The following is a 20,216-nucleotide window of genomic DNA, read 5'->3' as shown; positions in this document are numbered from 1 at the left end:
TTTCCCACTGCTGGGCCTGGTTTATGCTATCTTCCTCCTCCTGATAAAATGTTCTCTTCCCCTTTCCTAATCCACCTGCCAGGGAATTCCTTAAAAATACGTACTTCCTCCTGAAGTCTTTTCTGATCACCCAGCCAGAAGGGAGTTAGTTCCCCTCCCCGCCCTGGACTCCAGGTGCTCAATCTGTACATCTTTAACAGCATGTCACATAGTGACTCAGAACTCTTGTATTCTGTGCATGTCTTATCTCTCCAACCAGACTGCAAGTACTTAAAAGTAGAGACCACGTCTCTTTATTCATGTCTGTATTTCTACCATTAGATACTTAATATATACTGCTTAAATTCTTTGATACCAAATAAATATTCCTTAACTATTAAGTAAATAGACAGAAAAATTCACTCTGTGCAAACCTGGCTAAATCTCCTCTTATCAAAATGAAGCAATCTACCTCTTTTAAAAGTCAGAAGTCATCCACACAAACGATCAAGGATTGGCAACTCCACCTAAAAAGGCCACAGAGAAAACACCTGCCCACCAGTTAGGAAGTTCTACCACACAGTATCCACCCTGTACCTCCCAGGGTCTATATTCAGGCATGCAGAAACAACTGAAGAAATTCTACCAAATAAATACCAGTAAAGGAAGTAAATACATTAAATAATCCCCTCCCCTTGCCAAATACCATGTAGTTACCTAAGTACATCCAAAAATAAAAAGTTATCTTTGATCTCAAAAGTTGAGGATGGGTGAACAGGGGAGCAGCAATGGCATCACCTACGTATGGACTATGCTGTCATCAGGATCCAAGAGAAATGTAAGGCTGTTGTCAGTCTCCAAACATTGCAGTGGGCACTACAGGCTGTCCTTTCTGCTCGTGAGCTATTTTTCATAAAGCTCTCGACTGTTATTTTCCCCCTTCATTTGTAAACTACTTTCTAGATCCCAAGAGGACTTAAAGATATTTGATTCAAAACTAAGAGATGAAATCTGCGCTCCAAGACAGTGAGAGAAAGCGACAGGAAGCGGCTGGACAGAGACAATCTGATGGAGCACTCTTCAGCAGCACACTTTGGACATGACCAATGACCCAAAGCTCTAAGTCAGACAAGACTGTAAATGAAGACACAGGGGAGGGTAAGGGAATTCCTAACTCTGTTTTCTAGCTGCACCCTAACCCTAACTGTATGCTAGCATGTGGGTAGAATCCACGAGGGGATCAGTGGTCCAGCGAATCCCCTGAACTCACAGATCAGATACTTTGTATGTGTTCTGCTCTATACCCATCACTTTCCTCAGACCCTCAAAGGAGTCCTGACCAACAGAAAGGTCTGTAATCTTCAGAGAAAACTTTGTATGTGGGAAGAACTCCCCTTGGTGGTAACAGAGTCAGTGACCCTGCCATGAGGATGTTCACCGTTCCTGGAAGAGGCCGCTTGGGCAGTGCAGTCATGAAACAAGTGAGGCAAGGAGGACATGGTCACTGGCAATTGTGAGACGGCATGAAGGAAAGGGAGGCGATCAGAGAATACGAGGGTTCCTAACTTTAGATTCCATAAACACTTAAGTCCCCAAGGCCTCTATGATGAGCCAATATTTAGGCCAACGCTGGAATGACGAGAAGCCAGTCATGCAAAGGAAGGCTAAGTGGAGAGAACAACTTTCTAGGTTGAGGGAAGAGCACATGCAAAGGCCCTGAGGGGCGAAACTGCAGACACAACACTAAGAAGCCCAGTGGGCCCCAAGTCCAACACGTGAGGGAGGAGTGGGCACGAGACGGCACATCAAGTTATTTCAATCTAAGTGCGATGAGAACTAAAAAGTTTCACGTATCAACATGTCCAGTTTATATACACACTTCCCAGTTTTGAGCCCACACATTATCCTCTCCAACATAGGCACAAACCCACCAGGAATGTAACTTCAATGACAAAAGCAAACTAAAAAACCCCCAAAAACCCAGGGGTCTCAAACTGCCTCATCTGAAAAATAGATGAACAGTTTCTGAACAAAATATAAGATGTTACAACAGTCATTTGGGACCATTTGCAGCTCCAGGGGAGGACTATCCAAGTTGCCCTAGCAGGCCATATGCCTCTTAAATTTTTCAAACAATGGACGGGTTAAGAGAGTTCAACATATAAACACTGGAGAAACTCAAACATGAGTCACTGCACATAAAGGTTTTATTCATATCTAATTTCCATTTACAAGTAATTCTTCATATTGACCCAGTTTTGTGATATAATTTTAGTGACATTAAATAACATTCAACTTCAATTAGAAGTTGTTAATTGGTTAAAATATAATTCTTGGCAGGAAACAGTTGTAGTTGCAAACCCTTCTGGGTCCACCAGTTTCGGACATACGAGTCACTAGAAACGTGCCACGTTCAGACACAGCTAATGCCGCTTGGAGCGCACACAGACTCATCTCGGGGTTGGACGGAAAACACCTGCAGCACACACCACACACTGGAAGCCCAAGCTTCAGGGATCCGTAATGAGGCAAGTTCTGAAAAGCAGGTCCACAAGCTGGAGACAGATCCAGAACAGGATGTGGAAAGTAGGCCTGAATAAGAGAGCACACACTGCAGGATCCAGGCAGCCACGTACACTCTGGTCTTACCCGCATCCAACTGCCAAACTGCAGGGAGAGCAAAACCCAGACAGCTCTCCATTTCCCAAGGTGCAAAACACAAGTCTTTAGAGCACACTGTAGGCCCCCCCGGGTGTGACTCTCCGTTCTTCCCCGGCCCCTCCACTCGCCTCCTGGATGCTCTGGAATACAAGCCCGCTGCCATCCATTCCAGGCGTTGGTGTGGGCTGCAAACATCAAAATCTCCAACCCCCCCGACTTCCTTCACGTCTTCGTGGGGCTGCCACTTTCTCAGCGAGACCTGCCCTGAACGTGCCATTTAGGCTGCACCACAAACCCCCTTGCTGTGCACGTGAACCTTCCCTGACACGCAAAAGAACTTTCTCAGTGTTCTTTGTCTCTCTCCTGCTCTTTACATTGAAGAACGTAAGCTTCACACAAGCAGGGATTTTAACTCTGCTTCATTCCCTGATGTTTCCCAAGTGTCCAGGACGGTACCAAGGGCGCAGGAGGTGCTCAGCAATTCTGATTAAGTACGTTTTAGACATGCAAACCTAATCAGGTACGGTGATTGGATACCCTGCCCACCTTCACCTCCTTCCTCCCCACCTCAAGCCACAATTTACCATGATTTAGGGAAAAATTACAAACCTCCTTGACACAGTCAAAAAGGCCTAGATGATCTGGCTGTTTCTGGTGATTTCTGCTCCATTCACACTGAAATCATCCTTTTTTTGCCATATTCTCGCTCAACACAGAACTTTAAAATATTGCCACTTTGATCTGAACTGTTTTTTTTTTTTTCATTCTCCTCTTTGACTAATTCCTTCACACCTCAGCTCATCTGTCAATTCCTCAGGGAAGCATAGCTTGTTCTTTCTGATTAGGCAAAATTCCCCAATTCCAGGATCTCAGAATACTGCATTCTTCTCTAGCATAGAATTTTTCAGCTGGGATATATGATTATATTTGCTTGCAAAATTATGTAACTAGTGCCCAGCACCCCAGCAGACTGTAATCTACACAAAAGCAGAGACTATGCCCGTTTTTCCCTCAACATTTTATCCCAGTACCTAGCTTGTATCTGGCCCAGAGAAGGCACTCAAGAAGTGTCTGTTGAACAAACAACAAAGTAAGATGAATGAGAACACTGTTCCACACTGACAGGCGGCCTGATGCTGCCGTATGTAATTGCCTCAGTACTCATCTGAGGTGACAAGCATCACCACTAAATGTGGGGTTCGGATGGTTCTGCTCCCCACTACTGCATCCATTTCATAGAAAACAAGACTGAGAAGGACAGTAAAAGTACTTGGTAATTATCCACTTGGTAAGTATTCCTTTTTCAACCACCAATTCATGTGCAACTTCATAATAACATTAAGTAAATAAAATTCAGTCCTAAACATTAAAACCACAAAAAGTTCTATTAGGCCATATGGTCTTTTATCTCTTCCCTTCATTTTCTAGGCAAAGATTACTCTGAAATTTTTAAGAGTATCTGTTTTTCTGTTTGCACTTCCAAAAATATATGCCATCTTTTTATAGGATTACCATCTGTCTCATCATGCTTAAGTAAATGTTCTGAATTAGTCTTACTGCTTTTCTAATTGTAAAATTTTAAGTTTACACATATACTTGAAAATACGTATGAAGGTTCAAGGAGAAGTTTCAGCCACGAATACTGTATCCACGTGGGCAGAAGGTAACATCTTCAAATAATTTCACCATCTCTTTCTGAAGGAACGACTCGGGGTAGCCAGTCCTGCCATTGTGCCACCCAATGAAAAAATTTCACAGACAACATCAAAACAACTACTTAACCTTCAACGAAAAAAACAGCTTTATTACTTTCATACGTGAGGAAACTGAAATTCTCATATCACACTTTGCCCCCAAAAGTTAAATAATTTGTTACCAGGAAAAACAGCAGATCCAGAACTTAAAACAGGTTGCTGATGCCAAAGCTCACTTTTCTCCCCTGTAACAAGCTGCCCTCTTGGCCGTGTTATTGGTTAAGTCAGTGGTTCCCAAACTTTCTGGTCTTGGGATCTCTTTATCCTCCTAAAAATTACTGAAGACCACAAAAAGCTTTGCCTATGAGAGTTATATCTATTGAAATTGTTTCTTAAAAGTTAGTTGCACTGGAAAATCTGAACCCATATCAGGAAATTTTTTTTTACTGTATTACAGTTGATCCCTATTAGAAATTAAAACTGAGATTATAAAATACTTCTTAATTCATTTTAAAATGGCAACTTATTTATTACATGTTAACATAAATAACTTATCATGAAAAATAAATACACTTTCCCAAACAATAAAAATTGAGTGAGAGAAGTGGCACTTTCACATTATTGTAAATCTTTCCCGGCCAATTTAAGACAACTGGACTCTCATGTCTGCATCTGCATTCAATCCATTACAATATGCTGTTTCACTTAAAATATAGGAAGAAAATTCAACCTCCTACAGATGTAGAGCTGGAAAAGGGAGGAAGTTTTATTTAATAACCTTTTCATATAACTGCATACTCTTTTAGTGCTATTGCAACAAAACCAAGGGGTAGTTTCTTAAAAGATAGTAGCACTGGGAAATATGCAACCATATCTAAAACTTTTTACTCCATTACATTCTAATCCATTAGTCTAGGGTACATTTTGAACAGATCATTTATGCATGTATGATCTGGAACATCAAGCACTAGTTATTTCAGTATATATCAAAAAATTACATTTAACATCAAAACTGATCTCATCAGAAAAGTAAGTATTGGGAAGAGGTTAAACCAAGAGTGGTAGATGCAAGTTTCCTATAATCCTAATTTTTGCTTGAAAGCTTAAATTTAGTATGGACAATGATAGTGCCAGTGAAGTGAAAGGCTTACTTTGATCATTTATCAGAAAACATCCACTAAACACACGTTGATTAACCATAGTTTGTCTGTCAATTGTTCTTTTAGGTAAAAGTGGTGTTTCATGAAAAAGCAGCTAGTTCAGTCAGCAACTCAAACAACGGCACAAGGTTTCCCTTGAGATGCACACTGTCTTTAGTATGTGGTAGAATGTACTTCCTACACACTTCCACTTCATCATAAGGATTTTGAAAAGATGTATATTCAGGGTCAAAACTTAATAATATTAGTAATTTTTATAGCTTCATCAATGACATTCTTCAATGTAATTGGAATTTTCTTCTTACTACATAGTGATTGGAGGTCAAGAACATACGACTATTATGAAAGTTTCAAATTATGACAGTTGGTGCCACTGCCTGGTTCATGGTAAGGCACCATCAACTTTATTCACACTGCTTTTGTACTCTCAGCAAAAATGGCAATACAGTGACAAAGACAAATACTGTTTTAGTATTATTATGAAAGGGGGTCCACAGACCATACTTTGAGAATGGATAGCCTAAACTATCTGTGAAGACAGTTTAAAAGAACAAAGAGAAAGACTTTTAATGCAAGTATAGTACCCACATAAAAAGTCAACAGAGGAGGAGACTGATTCACCGTCAGAAACATCTCTCTGCACTAAAAGCTGCTTTTCAATTTCCAAGCCAGTTTCTGAGCGTGCATGGCTCATGCCCTTCCGCATCAGTTCCTTGGATTTTACTCCACTGCTCCTGAATCTGTCAGTTCACTACCTGCCATTACCTTTATAAAAAAGGAAAACTAAAGAACAGGTATTAAAGCCATTCCATAAACGGAGAAGTAGAATAAGGAGGGAAAGGAATAGGCCATATAGTAAAAGAGAACCTAAGGGCAATAGTCAACGTAACGAGAGATACGACAGAATTCAATAAGCAGGAATGGGATAAACCCAACAACTAGACGAAAAAGACTTTCAGATACAGTTTTCAAAAATCCAATGACACGTTACATGAAAACAACATACGAAAACTAATCGCCTCAGAAAGTTTCAAAACATCAATTTCTATTAGCCACCTCTTTCCACTCTCCTCTTCTTCAGCGTTCCTGTGATTTTCTTATTCTATCTGTCAAATTATATTTACTTGTATTTTCCTTGAGATCAGGAACCTTTATCACTTGATCGCTTGTTAGTTCCCAGTACCTGAAATAGCTCCTGGGCATAGCTAATGCTCACCTGTTCTTTTCTGAATTTAAGTTGGTTTTTTTTTTTTTCAATTCTTTCTATTAAAAAAGTTAATTGATTTGTAAACACTAAATACACACAGATGACTAAAAAATTTTTCTGCAGAATTAGGTGTAAGCAAAACCACTCTAAAGAACTATGAAAACATTACTTCAAAAAAATTCTAGGCCTTTGTACAAAAATTACTTTGCAAATGTCATTAACCTCTAATCCTATTTAAAAGAAGTGCCAAATTGGAAATCATTGATGATGTATTATGTAACGACAAAATTCAAACTGATCAAGTTTAGCCAATGAATATTTAAAGAAAAAACACTGGTCCTACACTTGAAAATGAATGAAAGAGTGCATATTTACATGTTTTAATTTAAAATAAAATGTTTAAAAGTATATGAGTCCACACTTCAGTGCAGTTTTTCAATTAACTAACAAATACCCAATACTGTTTCAGAAAAAATCCCCTAACAGAAAAGAATGAAAAAAGGCACATGCTAACAACAACTGGCTGTTACAATCAAGAAAAAAAGGAAAATTTACACAAAATCAGAAATGGAAAGAGCAAAAAATATGAATCTATGAAAAATCAAAATATGTAAGAATACTTGAAATACTATGAAAATTAACTGGAAACTCAGACGAAATGGATAATTTTGTGCAAAATATATATTCCCAAAATCTGCATCAGAAGAGGTAGGAATCAAAAAAAGGCTAATAGCTGTCAAAGAACCTAAGAAAGTTATCCAAGAATTACCATGGCCCTCTCTTCCCTGAGGGAGAAAAAGTGAAAACTCACTAAAGATGTATGTCCAATACTCACTAAACTACTTCAGGGAATAGAGGAAAAAAAAAGCTTCCAATTTACTTTTAAAGTCAAAAGAACACTGATGCCACAAATGAACAAAGACAACAAATTAAAAAAAAAAAAAAACCACTGATCTCACTTATGGATACTGAAACAGAAATCTTAAATATTAGCAAACACTGGGAGTAGTGGGGGGGAAACAATTCAACTAGAAAAGGTACATTTCAGGACTGCTAGCTCGGCTGTATATTTGTAAATTTATTAATATAATTTACCAGCAATCAAAGAAGCAAAATCATACGATCATAGCTATAAATAACAAAAAAATAAACCTGACAAAAAGGAAAATGCCATTTCCTGACTCCCTTCAAAAAAGTCTTTGTAAAATAGAAATAGATGGACATTTAACACAATACATATAACAAAATTATGACCCATAATGAATAATGAAGAAATGCTGAAAGCCAGCAACAAGGATGCCAACTATTATAACTATTAATTAGCATTATTTTTTAACACATTAGCCAATTAATAAGTATAAAAGAAGTAAGTGTAAATATTGGAAAGGAGAAGACCAACTGTCATCATGGACAAATGACATGATTGAATGAACACCTGGAAATACAACAGATGCAGCTGAAAAACTACCAGGGGGAAAAAAAGAAAAAAAAACTCGGTCAAGTAATTCCTTACAAAAAGTATATGTAAAAATCACTAGCAATTCTATATTTTTAAAAAGTTGGTTAAGAAAATAAAATAAAAGACTTGATTCAACTTACATTAGTTTTTTAAAAGATGAGATTAATTTCTTAAATATCCAGAACTTGATGAAAAGCTTTAGAACTCCTCAGAGTATAAGGGATCTAAATATATGAAAGACATATCATGTTCTTCAATAAAACAGTTCAATTTTCTCAAAATATTAATTCAAGATCTCATGAAAACATCACCAATGTCTTTGTAAGAAACCTGACAAAATGATATTGAAGTTAACTTTGACATATAAACAACCAAGAGAGTAAGAAAATCCTAAGGGACAAATGAGGGCGAATGAACTTCACGGGTATCAGAATATACTGGGAGAGTTTAAACCTGGAGGAAAGAAAGAATAGGAAGTCAAGAAACAGACCAAGGAACACAGGAAAAGAGTACGTGACTAGGAAGATAGGTCGAACTATTGGGGGAAAGACGGGTTATTAAAGAAATGATAAGAGTAGGTTGGATAACCTTGGGGAAAAGCAAGGCTTTTTTTTTCACTTTATTTCTTATGTAAAAATAAATTCCATAAGAATTAAATATGCAAACAAACAAAAGTTGAAGAAAATCTTAAGAACTTGCAGCGCAAGAAAGCCCTTCTACGCATAAAACCTTGAATTCATAAAGGAAAAGACTGAAAATATAACAAGGCAAAACGTACAACTTTCTTAGCCAAAAAATGGCATAAATAAAGCCCAAAAATAAACTGGAGGAAAACTGCAAACACATTATGACAAAAGATTAATCTCTGCAACAGAGACCATGCTCTTAGAAATCAGTAAGAGAAAGATAAATCGTACACACCAAAGGGCAAAACACACAGAGGAACCGTTCACACGAGGGAGAAATCAAGCAAGCCAGAGAGGGAGAAAGCAAACTCAAGTGGCCAATCAACACCCTGAGAAGATTCTCAATTCATTCACCACACAGAAATTAAAGGAATTTGGGTGTGCCGGGAACTGTTTCATACCCTGCCTGTGTGGTGGCTACAGAACTGAATGCATCTGCATAAAGTCAACCGACAGTACACTGCAAAGGTGAGTTCACTGTTTGTAAACTTGCATATCAACTTTAAAAATTCACTGAAAAGGAAATTCAAAGCAAAGCAAGATAGTATCTCTCACCTATGAGTTTGAAAAACGTTAAATCAATACCAGTGTTGGCAAGGGTATGGGAAACCAGCACTAATAACTAATTGTTAAAGTGTAAATTGATTTAACTTGTGGAGGATTATTTGAAAACATTTATCAAAATTTTAAAATTCACATATGCTTTAACTAAGTAATTATGCTATTAGGAATTTGTCTTTTGGATATATACTCATGCCAAAAACAAGGACATATGGAAAAGAATGTTCTTTACAGAATTAATTTTAAAAAACCAACAATATTACTTGATCATTTACCTAGTAATGGCCTACTACTGGTAAATATAGGCCACATATTGACCCAATATGGGCCAGGTTTCGGCTTAAGCCTGCATCTCATTTAATCCTTACAACTAGGTAAGCTCAGTACTATGCACAAAGAAGTTAACACAGTGGGAAGCACTCACCTGGAACCAGAATCCATGAGTTCACATATATCCATCCCAGCCCCACCTTTTATCAGTTGTGTGATCTTAGAAATAGCAGTATCGCTCACACAAGTTAATTTTGAGGTATAAATGTGAAGTCCTTAAAAAATGCCCACCACACATGAAGCAACACAGACGCTTCTAGCTAACAGCAGTGGTAACTGTGTAAACAGGGAAGCTGAGACAGAGATCAAAGCACTTGCCTAAGATCACACAACTGATTCTGCAGAATGAGCTGGCTCAATCACTATGTGAAACTTGTTGCATAATTCATTTTGATGAAAAGTGGAATTAATCTAAATGTCAGGAAACAACAATAAAAATACACAATCAAAAATCAGTGGACCAGTTTAATAAAAGATAATCTATCAATATGATGAAATATAGATAAAGAAAGGGGTTGGAAAAAGGCAAGCTACAAAACAAAATGCAAATATGATCTCATTTGTGTAAATATTTATATGCCTAAATATGTACAGTAAGTGTCTCAAAGAATATGGGAAGCTCAGCAATGACACTTCTAGTGATCAGGGAAAGAGATAAGGGGAGCCCCGCATCCAAGTAGAGCTTCTGTGACCAGTGAGCGGGTTTCACCTGACCACAGACCACCCATCCCTTCTTATAAAGAAAGCCTGCAGTCTAGGTAAGAGTGTGTGTCTGTGTGTTTCAGCCACCGGTGTCCCAAAAAGCAGGACTCTGATGCCCTCAGGGTCAAAGGTCTCAACAGCTCTCCCTAATCAGCCATCTCCCTAAGCCTCCTTAAATTGTTCCCAAATTCCCCAGCTGGTAATCTCCTGATGCAAAGCCCTCCCCTCACTCCATGTACCTCACTCTCTTGTTTCAGTCTTTGCTTCCCTGGTCACTACTCAGATTCTTCCTGTGGTTTCGCTCCCATCCCTCATGGACACTGGGAATGAGGAACACCTTATCCAGCCAAATCCCTGACACCTAACAACCCTGCGCCCCTGAGTTCACCCCATACAGCAAGTGGTTCTCACCCTTCACTGCAGTTTCTGTAGGTTTCCTTACCTATGCCCGCCTCTTTGCCTCCCTCTCCTACAGTACTGATCACTCCAGCACACGCACTTGTCTTGACATTGATAAAACCCTGCACTTCCTTGAAGAGTAAGGAGAGAGCTACAAGCCACAGTAAAAATTCACAGGGATGAAAGTTAAGTCCTTACCCTCCAGGCCCTGAGATTCCGGCACAGAATGTAAGTGAGCAAACACTTGCAGACGCCTCTGGGAAGGGCTGTAGAAGAAACCTATTCAGGACGCTGTCACCAAACGGAGGAGAGACTGCTTCCGCCACCACTGCTACTGCTGCTGCTAACGCCATCACAACCCCACCCCCGCCCCGCTCAGGAGGTTACTATGTCCTAAAAACGGACATTTCTTCTTGAATCCCCACAAGAACTCTATTTAGAATGTACTATCTTTACCTCCATTTCATAGAAGAGTAAACTAAACCTTACCATGTTTAACAAGTAGTCCAAAGTCACAAAGAAAGTTGCCACACAGCAGGCACAAGAGCGACTGCTGGCAGTTTCTGACACCTTATCTGACTGCGGGAGCACAATGTGGAGCCTGGGAGGACAGAGCCCACGGACGCTGAGCACACACCCTGGAGCCACCCAGCCTCAGCTCAAATCACAGCCACCATTTCCTAATGACCTTGGGCATCCATCCTTCGGTTTCATCGTCTGAAATGGGAATTAAGAAAAGTACACACCAAGGGGGATTCACTTCTGGCACGACGCTAAAGTGAGGTTGATAAATCCTCTCTGCAAAAAAGCAACTATAAAGCTGGGCCAAACTATCAAATGCAACCATTTCAGCACTTTGGAGATACACTAACAGCAAAAAAAAAAAAAAAAAAAACTGAGAAACTTATTCATAAAAACCACTGAATTTTGGAACTTCATTAAAATTATAAACTTTTATGCTTCAAAACACATTAAGGGAGAGACAAGCCAGAGACTGGGAGGAGACACCTGCATACCATTTATCTGATAAAGGATGTGTACCCAGAAGAAATATATAAAGAACCCTTAAGACTAAATGATAAGACAAATAACCTGTTTTTAAATAGGCAAAAGATTTAAATAGATCTTTTACCAAAGATATACAAGAGCCTAATATGCACATGACAAGGTGTTCACTACTACTGGTCATTTGGACAATGCAAATGAAAACCACAATGAGATACCACTGCACAACCACCAGGACAGGACCTACCCTTCGCAAGAATGCAGAGAAACTGGAATCCTCCCACCTCCCTGGTGGCAATGTAAAACGGGTTGGCTTTTAAACATTTCTTTTCCTTATTATGGGAAAAATGATTAAAATGCATGGTGAAATATACAGAACACAAAGGTTTGTGCCAGGGGAGGTACATTTCAGACCCCTAGAAATCACCCATTAGCTTATACAGATTATCTACCTTCTTTTCTACGGCTCTACAGTACTTGTGTCTTGACTTTTTATTCTTTTTTGTGGTGTCTTGAGGCACTGAAGTTTCTCATTTTATCTTAGGTGAATCTGTAAGAACTCCTTTATTGTAGGCCCCTTCTATTGTCTTAAGAAATCCTTCCCACACTGAAAGCATATCTCTCCCCTCAACCCTGTATTTCCTATTAAAAAAAATTGAGGTTTTGCTTTTCACATGTAAGTCCTTGGTTAACACTCGGTGAGCACTTGGTCAGTACTGATTTATGCATGAGGTAGGGACCAATTTGCATTTTTCCACAGGGATAACCAACTGGCTCAACACATTCACAGAAAAAGAATTATAAGAATCAAAGAAATGAAATAGTAATGATTTTTCACAAGTCAAATTAGCAAAGATTTTTCTAAATGATGGTATTTACTACTTGAAAATGTTTTAATATAGCTGTAAAAAAAATCACTTGGCTATATGCAACTCTTAAAATATTCATACTCTTTGATGCAATAATGCTATTTTTATAAATCTTGAATATGAAACTATATAGCATAACAATGTCCCGTGCATTATTATATATGGTAAAAAAAATTTTAATTTTAAAAATCAGAAACATGCTAATTTCCATTATGAGAACTGTAAACAAAATTCTTACACATCTACACAATGGAACTTTAGGGAACCACTAAAATTGATATTTATACAAAGTTATAAATAACATGGGGGAAAAGTTCATATTGTTCATTTGTTAAGTACAAAAACACAGGAAACAAAATCGTATGTAAAGTGTGGTCTCAATTATGTAGAAAGAATAGGGAGGAAAACCAGACCAGAAAGAAATACAGCATAATTGTCAACTGGATTGCAGGAAACTTTGTAAATATTATTTTCAATACCTTATTTCAAAATATTCTGTAATAAACATGGAGTGTTTTTGTAAGAATAGTCTCTAAGCTTGTTTGTTCTTAAGGTACTTTTAGAAAGGGAATGGCTTAGTAAAGCATCAGGTTAGAGCAAAATGCAAGACCTGTTCTTGGCTTTCAGACACACCGTGACCACCAAACAAAAAAGCAGTAAATCAACAGGTAAGAATATTTTATTACTTTTGTATTATTAGCACCTAGACAGCTTCCTCCTTCTCCTCAACCCACCCTAAATAACTTTCTGCAAATCTGACATTACATTTTATTTGGTGTATATATAATGCAGACTGAAGCATTCAAAGTTTAAACAAGATTGAAACCCCACCAGCTCTTCAATGACCCTCTTCCCTCCTTACTCAGCTTACATTCCGTGAATAATCATCACCACTCCGCAGCACATACCCTCAACTCCCTTGCCCCATTCTCACTCTAAAAAACTCTCCTGGCAGAACCACATCAGTTAAATCCTGCCTGCGCCAGGCTCGCACCCTTACAGGGAATGTGGCTGGAGAAACACATGACCATCATGCATCCTCGAGGACTACAATTCCCTTCTTCCCATTTTCTTTTCAATCCACACCAGAGACCCACTCCACCACCATCACACAGCTGCTCCTGTCAAGGGTGCTACTGATGTCCCCACTGCAAATCCAGCATCAGCTCAGTCCTATGCTACCTGCTCTACCAGCAGCCCTGACATAGCTGATCACTCCGTCTCACACCACTGCCCCTACTCTCAATGGTGGGGCAGCTAGCGCTCAGACAGCGGTCACTTCTTCTGCACCTGCACCCACGTCCCTCAGCAGTGCCACTCACTCGTGCATGAAATAACGCTGATGTGCCACCCGCCCCCGAACTTTCGTATCTTTATTTAGCCCAGTTATAGTCAGCTCCCTTCCTGACTCTGCCGCTTCGCTGTCACAGATACCTGAGATAAGCACGTTCAGAACCAAACTCATCCCACCCCAGACCTGCTCCACTTGCAGTGTTCCCCACTTGCATTTATGGCTCCTCCATCCTAACTGCTCAGATCAAAATCTTCAGAATCACCCGTGGTGCCTCTCTCTCACACTCCACATCTAACAGGTCACAAAATCCCAATCCCTATCTTTAAAACTTATGCAGAATCCAGTCACCACAATGGGCCAGCTGCGGTCCTACCTCGCCTGCATTAGTGCAACAGCCTCCTACCTAGTTTCCTTGCTTTCTCCTTCGCCATCCTCCATCCCCCTGAGTCTTTCCTCAACATGGCCCTGGTGATCAGGGAACTGGCATCAGATGCCAACCTTCTGTCTGGTCACTGTTACTATCCTGGGTAATAAAGTCCTTTACCTCTGACCCAGGAGTCTCACGTCTTCTGGAAGCAACCATGAAACTGTTTCTGGCTAATTTGACAGCTTGTGAGTATGGTCAAATCTCCAACTCTTTACTAAATAACTGAAATACAGTAAATGTAATAAAATTGCTTTGACTTTTTTTAAAGCCTCTAGATCTCAGCACAATAAGCTTTATTTTAAAAAGCAGTATGGATATTTTCATGGCTACAAAGGTGGATAAAGATATTTAAAGATAACCAAGTTAAGAAAAATGGACTTAAAGTTACCATTAACTTAAAATTAAGAATGAATTTATAATTACAGCAAAAGTGCTAATAAATTTTCAAGTAACTCCCACCTTGTGGGCTATGTACAAGAATCTAAGGTAGCACTGAGTGTACTGTGTGACAATGCGTGAACCTCCAGAGTCTCAGATTTCCCACATAAAATAAAGAGGCTGATCTCTAAAACATGTCAAGCTCTAAAATTATCTGATTCAATGAAAATTAAAACATGCAGAGACTCAAAAATTTAACCTGCAGAGAACTTTCAGGTGAGCACTTCTAAATTATCTTCTCTTATAACTATGTTCAATACTTCCTATCAAACTAAATAGAAAGCAAATGTTCATAAATTCAATCATTTAAACTCTTAATGGAACTGATTTATAAGACTGATTAATGAAATAACCTCACTCCCCAATTTTTTAATTCAGATTTTAACATGCTGGATTTAGAAAGGAGTACACCTATATACCAATTCATCACTGTCCTTACACACAGACATAGTAATTTTTTAAATGTACACATTTTTATACTTTTCCAGGCACTTACCAATGTTTTAGCTAAAAACACTGCAAATTTCTTAATCTCACCACTTTCACTGCCTTTGAGGAAGTATTAAACTACTGGTTAAACTACCAAGTAGGTAAGATCCTTTAAGAATTTTGACAAACTACTGACAATTAAGTAGGGCCCAAATATCTGCTTGTTATTTACTTTTATTCTGGGGCACGGGTGTTGTACCAAACAGTATAATCATGAAATTTCTCCATTACTTTTCATTTTCAAAATATACTTTGTTACACATAAAATCTCTCAAATATATTAAACTACTGAAGCAAAAATTTTTAACTTCTAAATGCAACACACACATAAAAATAAGTGAAAAGTAAAGCAATTGCTTTGACTGCTTCTAGCCTTTAGGTCTTAACACAAAAGTTCCAATTTAAAAAGCAATTTGTTAATTGTGTGTTCAAATGCTTTTGCATAGAACATATAAGAGTTTTTCATTTAATTTGTGTTAGAGAATAAGAGCCTTTAGTTAAAATAATCTTTTCCTCATTTTTATATAAGTATATCCAAATAAGGAATATCAGATTTGGGATACAAAAAGTAATCCACAAAAGATTTATTAAATGTATATTAAGAGCGAATGTAAATCTCATTCATTGATCATCAGAGATAAAGGGGGTCCTGCAGAGCAATAATTATTCAAATGACTGATCAGCCCTATTAAGCAAATATAAGAATCTTACAAAATGGAAAAGGTTATACCCATTGTAAAATGATGCTTAACTGTCAAAAGTAATCACTTATTATAGGCTGCCAAAGAGGGGAATCTCTTGATGCTTTTAAAATGATCCAACTTAAAATAATTCATGTTACTCACCACAGATCAGCAGGCATTTCATAAACTAAGTTATATGACAAAGTTCAGTGACATAAGTATGGCTTCATGACAGCATTAACTGAAAACATACTGAAAATATTTAAAGAAAAATGAGATTTGGGTTTCCCCCAAAATAAAAGACTTTGATATTCACTGATGCTAGCAAAACAAACAAAAAGTACTAAAAGAACAAACAATTCTGGATGAGCTTCTGATGAAATATATGTTTATCTCCACTATCCAAAAAAAAAAAATAATAATACAAGGACAATGAAAACTGGAAAGCAAATGACAACAGTGTTAACCAGCTTAGACAAACTCAAAGCTGAAATCTAAGCCTGTTAGAAGAGAAGGCAACAATAACAAAAAAAGGCTAAGAAAAAATCTCACAAATTTGAAACGTCAAATGTCCTTTATTAAAAAGTGGGAGTAGAACAGTTAGAAAGCAAAATCTCTTACAGCCAAAATAAAAATTCAATAGAAGGGAAACTGAGAAAATTCCCCCAGCCCAAAAAGAGAAGCAAAAAATAAACTGACTTAAAACATTGAGAAAAAGCTAAAAAAATTAACACATCAATCCAGGAGGCCCAACATCCAAAAAAGAAGAGCTTCAGTAAGGAAAAGAAAGTAAATTAAGGGGAAAACTTAAAAAGAAAATTTAAAATTTTCCCAGAACTGAAGAATACAAGTTTACACATTAAAAGGATCCCAAAAAAGAAAAAATAATAATAATCAGGCACATCATGGTGAAATTTTAAAATTTAGGAGACAATAAGAAGATACTATAGAAGATACTTCTAGAAAGAGAAGAAAATGCACAGAAATGACTGGGAAGAGATGGCAACTGAAGCAGCGGTAACACTGAAAGCTGGAAGTCAGTGGAGCCATGTGAGAACTCCACAAGGAACTGTGCTTTCAGCAGGCACACACTTATAGTCAGCACCTCTTCGCGAGTGCTTTCATTTCCTCCGCAACCCTGCAGGGCCATATGATTGGTTGTGGCCAAAGGACTGTGAGCAAAAGTGATTCACGTCACTTCTGGACCAAATATTTGAGTAGCAGCTCGTGACCTGTCAGCTCTCTTCTGTATCTGCTGTGGGAACCCAGAGCCACGGGGTGATATGATGGGGAACTGCGGGAGATGCCAGAGGAACCCCAGGCCCACAGCACACTTGGTGAAAGTAAGAAAGAAACATTTCTGAGATTTCAGAGGCAACGTGCCACTGCAGCCTAACCTATTCTGCACTGACTAAAACAGTAACCTGGAATTCTATACATGGCCAGAGCATAAATCAAGTATTCAAATATTTAGAACACAGACATCTCCTGACATGCAAGGTCTCAAACACACATCCACACACGTTCCCCCATCACCTTTCTAGGAAGTTACTAGGAGGATGAGCTCCATCAAATCAAGGAAGTAAACCAAGAAATAGCAAACACGTAAGCCCACTCAGGAGAGGGGAGAAAAGAATCTCTAGGTTGATGGTATAGCTCCTCCTGTTCAGCCTGTTTGAGATCCTGTTCTGCCATCTAAAGCTCTTCCCAAATATCCTCCAAGAGTCAGCTCAACTGTGATATCCTCCATGGAAGACACAAATCCAAATTCCCTGGCTACTAGAAGTGAAGGAAAACATCTTGCGTCAATGGCAAGAAGAGCTGCATTCTGAAATCTGTCTGTGATGTGGTATGTGACTCTGGGCACATTATGTAACCACTCTTAGTCTCAGTTTCTTCATCATCTGTGTAAGGATGAAGTTGGTCAACTTTCAGAAGGTTCCTTCCAATTCTAAAAGGCAGTAATTCTTCAAATGTACAAAACCATGAAAATTCAAATACAATTCTGTTTGGTATATGCTTATATACTGTGACAGTCTGAGATATTTGGTAATAATGTTATTCCCTAGATATATATTTTTTAAATTTAAAAGTAATGTCAATAGACAAAAATGACTGTTGTCAAAGGGATGATGATATTTCTTTTAAAACCAAAACTCAATTTTAATAGCAACACCTTCATTATTATAAACATCAAAACAAAAGAAAAATCATAAAGTAACAAGTCTACCAGTAAGACTTCATCTTACTTTAAAAATGTATTAACCCTGCTGCTTCCAACATCCAGTGTGTTACTTGTGTGGCCAGAATAATGTCTATCACTGCAAGTACAACCATAAGCAGCACCAAATAACAGGCCATCTATAGTGCTTGCTGAATACACCTTTCTAAATAGTTCTAAAGAGTAACACTAAACTCTTAAAATTGTTTTTGATAGAAATCTAATAGGAACCATATATTCCTCTGCCTTCTTAAAAGAGCTACTTGAAACACAAATGTGTACATTAAATAAAATCTCATGTTGTATATAGACAGACGACATGACCAAATTTACCTGTTGGAAGATTTCAGGATGGCATCGTGACACCTTCAAGGTTTACTGATGCTCAGACAACTGGTCGTCTCCCAGGCCTTCAGAGAGATGCCATCTCTTCTTTTCTTCTTCTCTACTACTCAAGAGTCTCCTCCCAGGGACAATGGGATAGCCACCGCTCCCCAAACATAGTCTCCAAGTGTGACGCCCTTTTAATAATTTTAAGAAAACATTTCAGTGTGATGGCTGTTAAGAGTGATAAAACAACATTAAGAGAAACACTAGGAAAACAAGAGCCAGGGGACCTGGCAGAAGGCCACACGTGGTGCCTTTTTTGTTCTCCATCGCCCACCAACTGACTGCAATGACCCAGTGCCAGTTAACCCAAGCGCTGCTCACATGTAACCATTTGTAATCCTCACAACTCTAATAGAGGCACTGTTAACACTCTGCAAACTCCCATTCTCCTTCCTGTTTTATTTCCATTTTTCTTGTCTCTTTGGTCTCACAGGGCTTCCTCAACAAGTAAATCCAAGTCTTGCAGATGTTGCTGACTAGCCAGAATACTCCTTTTCACTAATCATGGTACATTTTAAACTGATTATTACTGTTAGTACTTGCTACATTACAGGCACTGAGCTTATACATTTACATGCAGTATTTAATTTTCACACCAATGTTGAGAAGATACCATTATTATTTTACAGATAAGGCAAGTAGGACAGCCGCAGTGCTGAAATCCAAACCCATGCATGCAACCCTCTGAAAGACGGCCTTCAATCGGCCACTTAGGTATCTGGCTTGTCTAATTCCCAGTGAGTTCTTCCTTCCTGCTTAAATCTGCCATCAGATAACTGAGGATCCCAGAGGTTCCAGATAACTGATGTTTTACCTACCAAGCTCTACAAGCCAACATCAACAGAAACGTGCTCTGGGGTGGTTACCCTCCACACGCTGGAGAGAACTGATGTGAAGAAGGTCTGTGCATCTTCACAAGCAGCTACTTGGGTGTGTGAGTTCAGACACACACCACAGCTCTACAAGTAGGGGTAGTCCTCCCCGTGGGGGGCTATTCAGGCCATGTAGTTACAGGAACTTTGGCCTCATTAGGGCTATGATTTATTCAGCTGAGCAGACCAGCTCAGATAGGATAAATAAGCAACATAAAAAAACCAACAGATATTTAAGATCCACATAGCCCATCTTTGCCTTTAATCTGTAGAAAACGTAAAAACTGCAGGTGCTTTCTGTACACCGCATCCCTACTCAGTGGCCAGGCCTCATGAGATGTGTAGAGAGACAAAGGGAAAGGACCACAGACCACACTCTCCACAAGGGACTTAGTAACATGTTGTAACACAAACATACGACTTGATCAAATGAAATGACTAAAGGAGCCATTAGGATGGGCAGTCTGGGAAGGCCTCTCTGAGATGGCGACCCTGGCATTAAGATCTGAGAATGAACCAACCATGGGAGGAGCCACCAAATGGCAAACAGAACCACCATGTCAAAGATGAGGAAGCCAGAGGCAGCTTGGAAAGTTGAGGAACAGAAAGGAGAGAGAACAACTCTGTGCTAAAGCAGAGAGGACTGTTCAAGATGAGCTGAAGAACCAGGCAGAAATCTTGTAGCTGATG

General features: G+C 38.7%; 1 protein-coding gene across 7 annotated transcripts in view; it reads right to left on the bottom strand.

Moving 5' to 3' along the window:
- The window catches only part of SOCS6 (suppressor of cytokine signaling 6), a 244,000-nt gene that overhangs the window by 207,786 nt on the left and 15,998 nt on the right, over positions 1–20,216 (bottom strand). For 6 of the 7 annotated variants that reach the window (XR_010378202.1, XR_010378203.1, XR_010378201.1 and 3 more), the window contains exon 2: positions 18,598–18,785. The exons of the other annotated variant lie outside the window; for it this stretch is intronic. The gene's annotated coding sequence lies outside the window, so the exon portion shown is untranslated. The remainder of the gene's footprint in view (positions 1–18,597; positions 18,786–20,216) is intronic. 7 annotated transcript variants of the gene reach the window in all.

The sequence above is a fragment of the Camelus dromedarius genome, chromosome 28, assembly GCF_036321535.1.
Source record: "Camelus dromedarius isolate mCamDro1 chromosome 28, mCamDro1.pat, whole genome shotgun sequence".
In the NCBI taxonomy this organism is placed as follows: domain Eukaryota; kingdom Metazoa; phylum Chordata; class Mammalia; order Artiodactyla; family Camelidae; genus Camelus; species Camelus dromedarius.
Note: the sequence above shows the minus strand (reverse complement) of the source record. Positions and strands in the feature narration are given on the sequence as shown.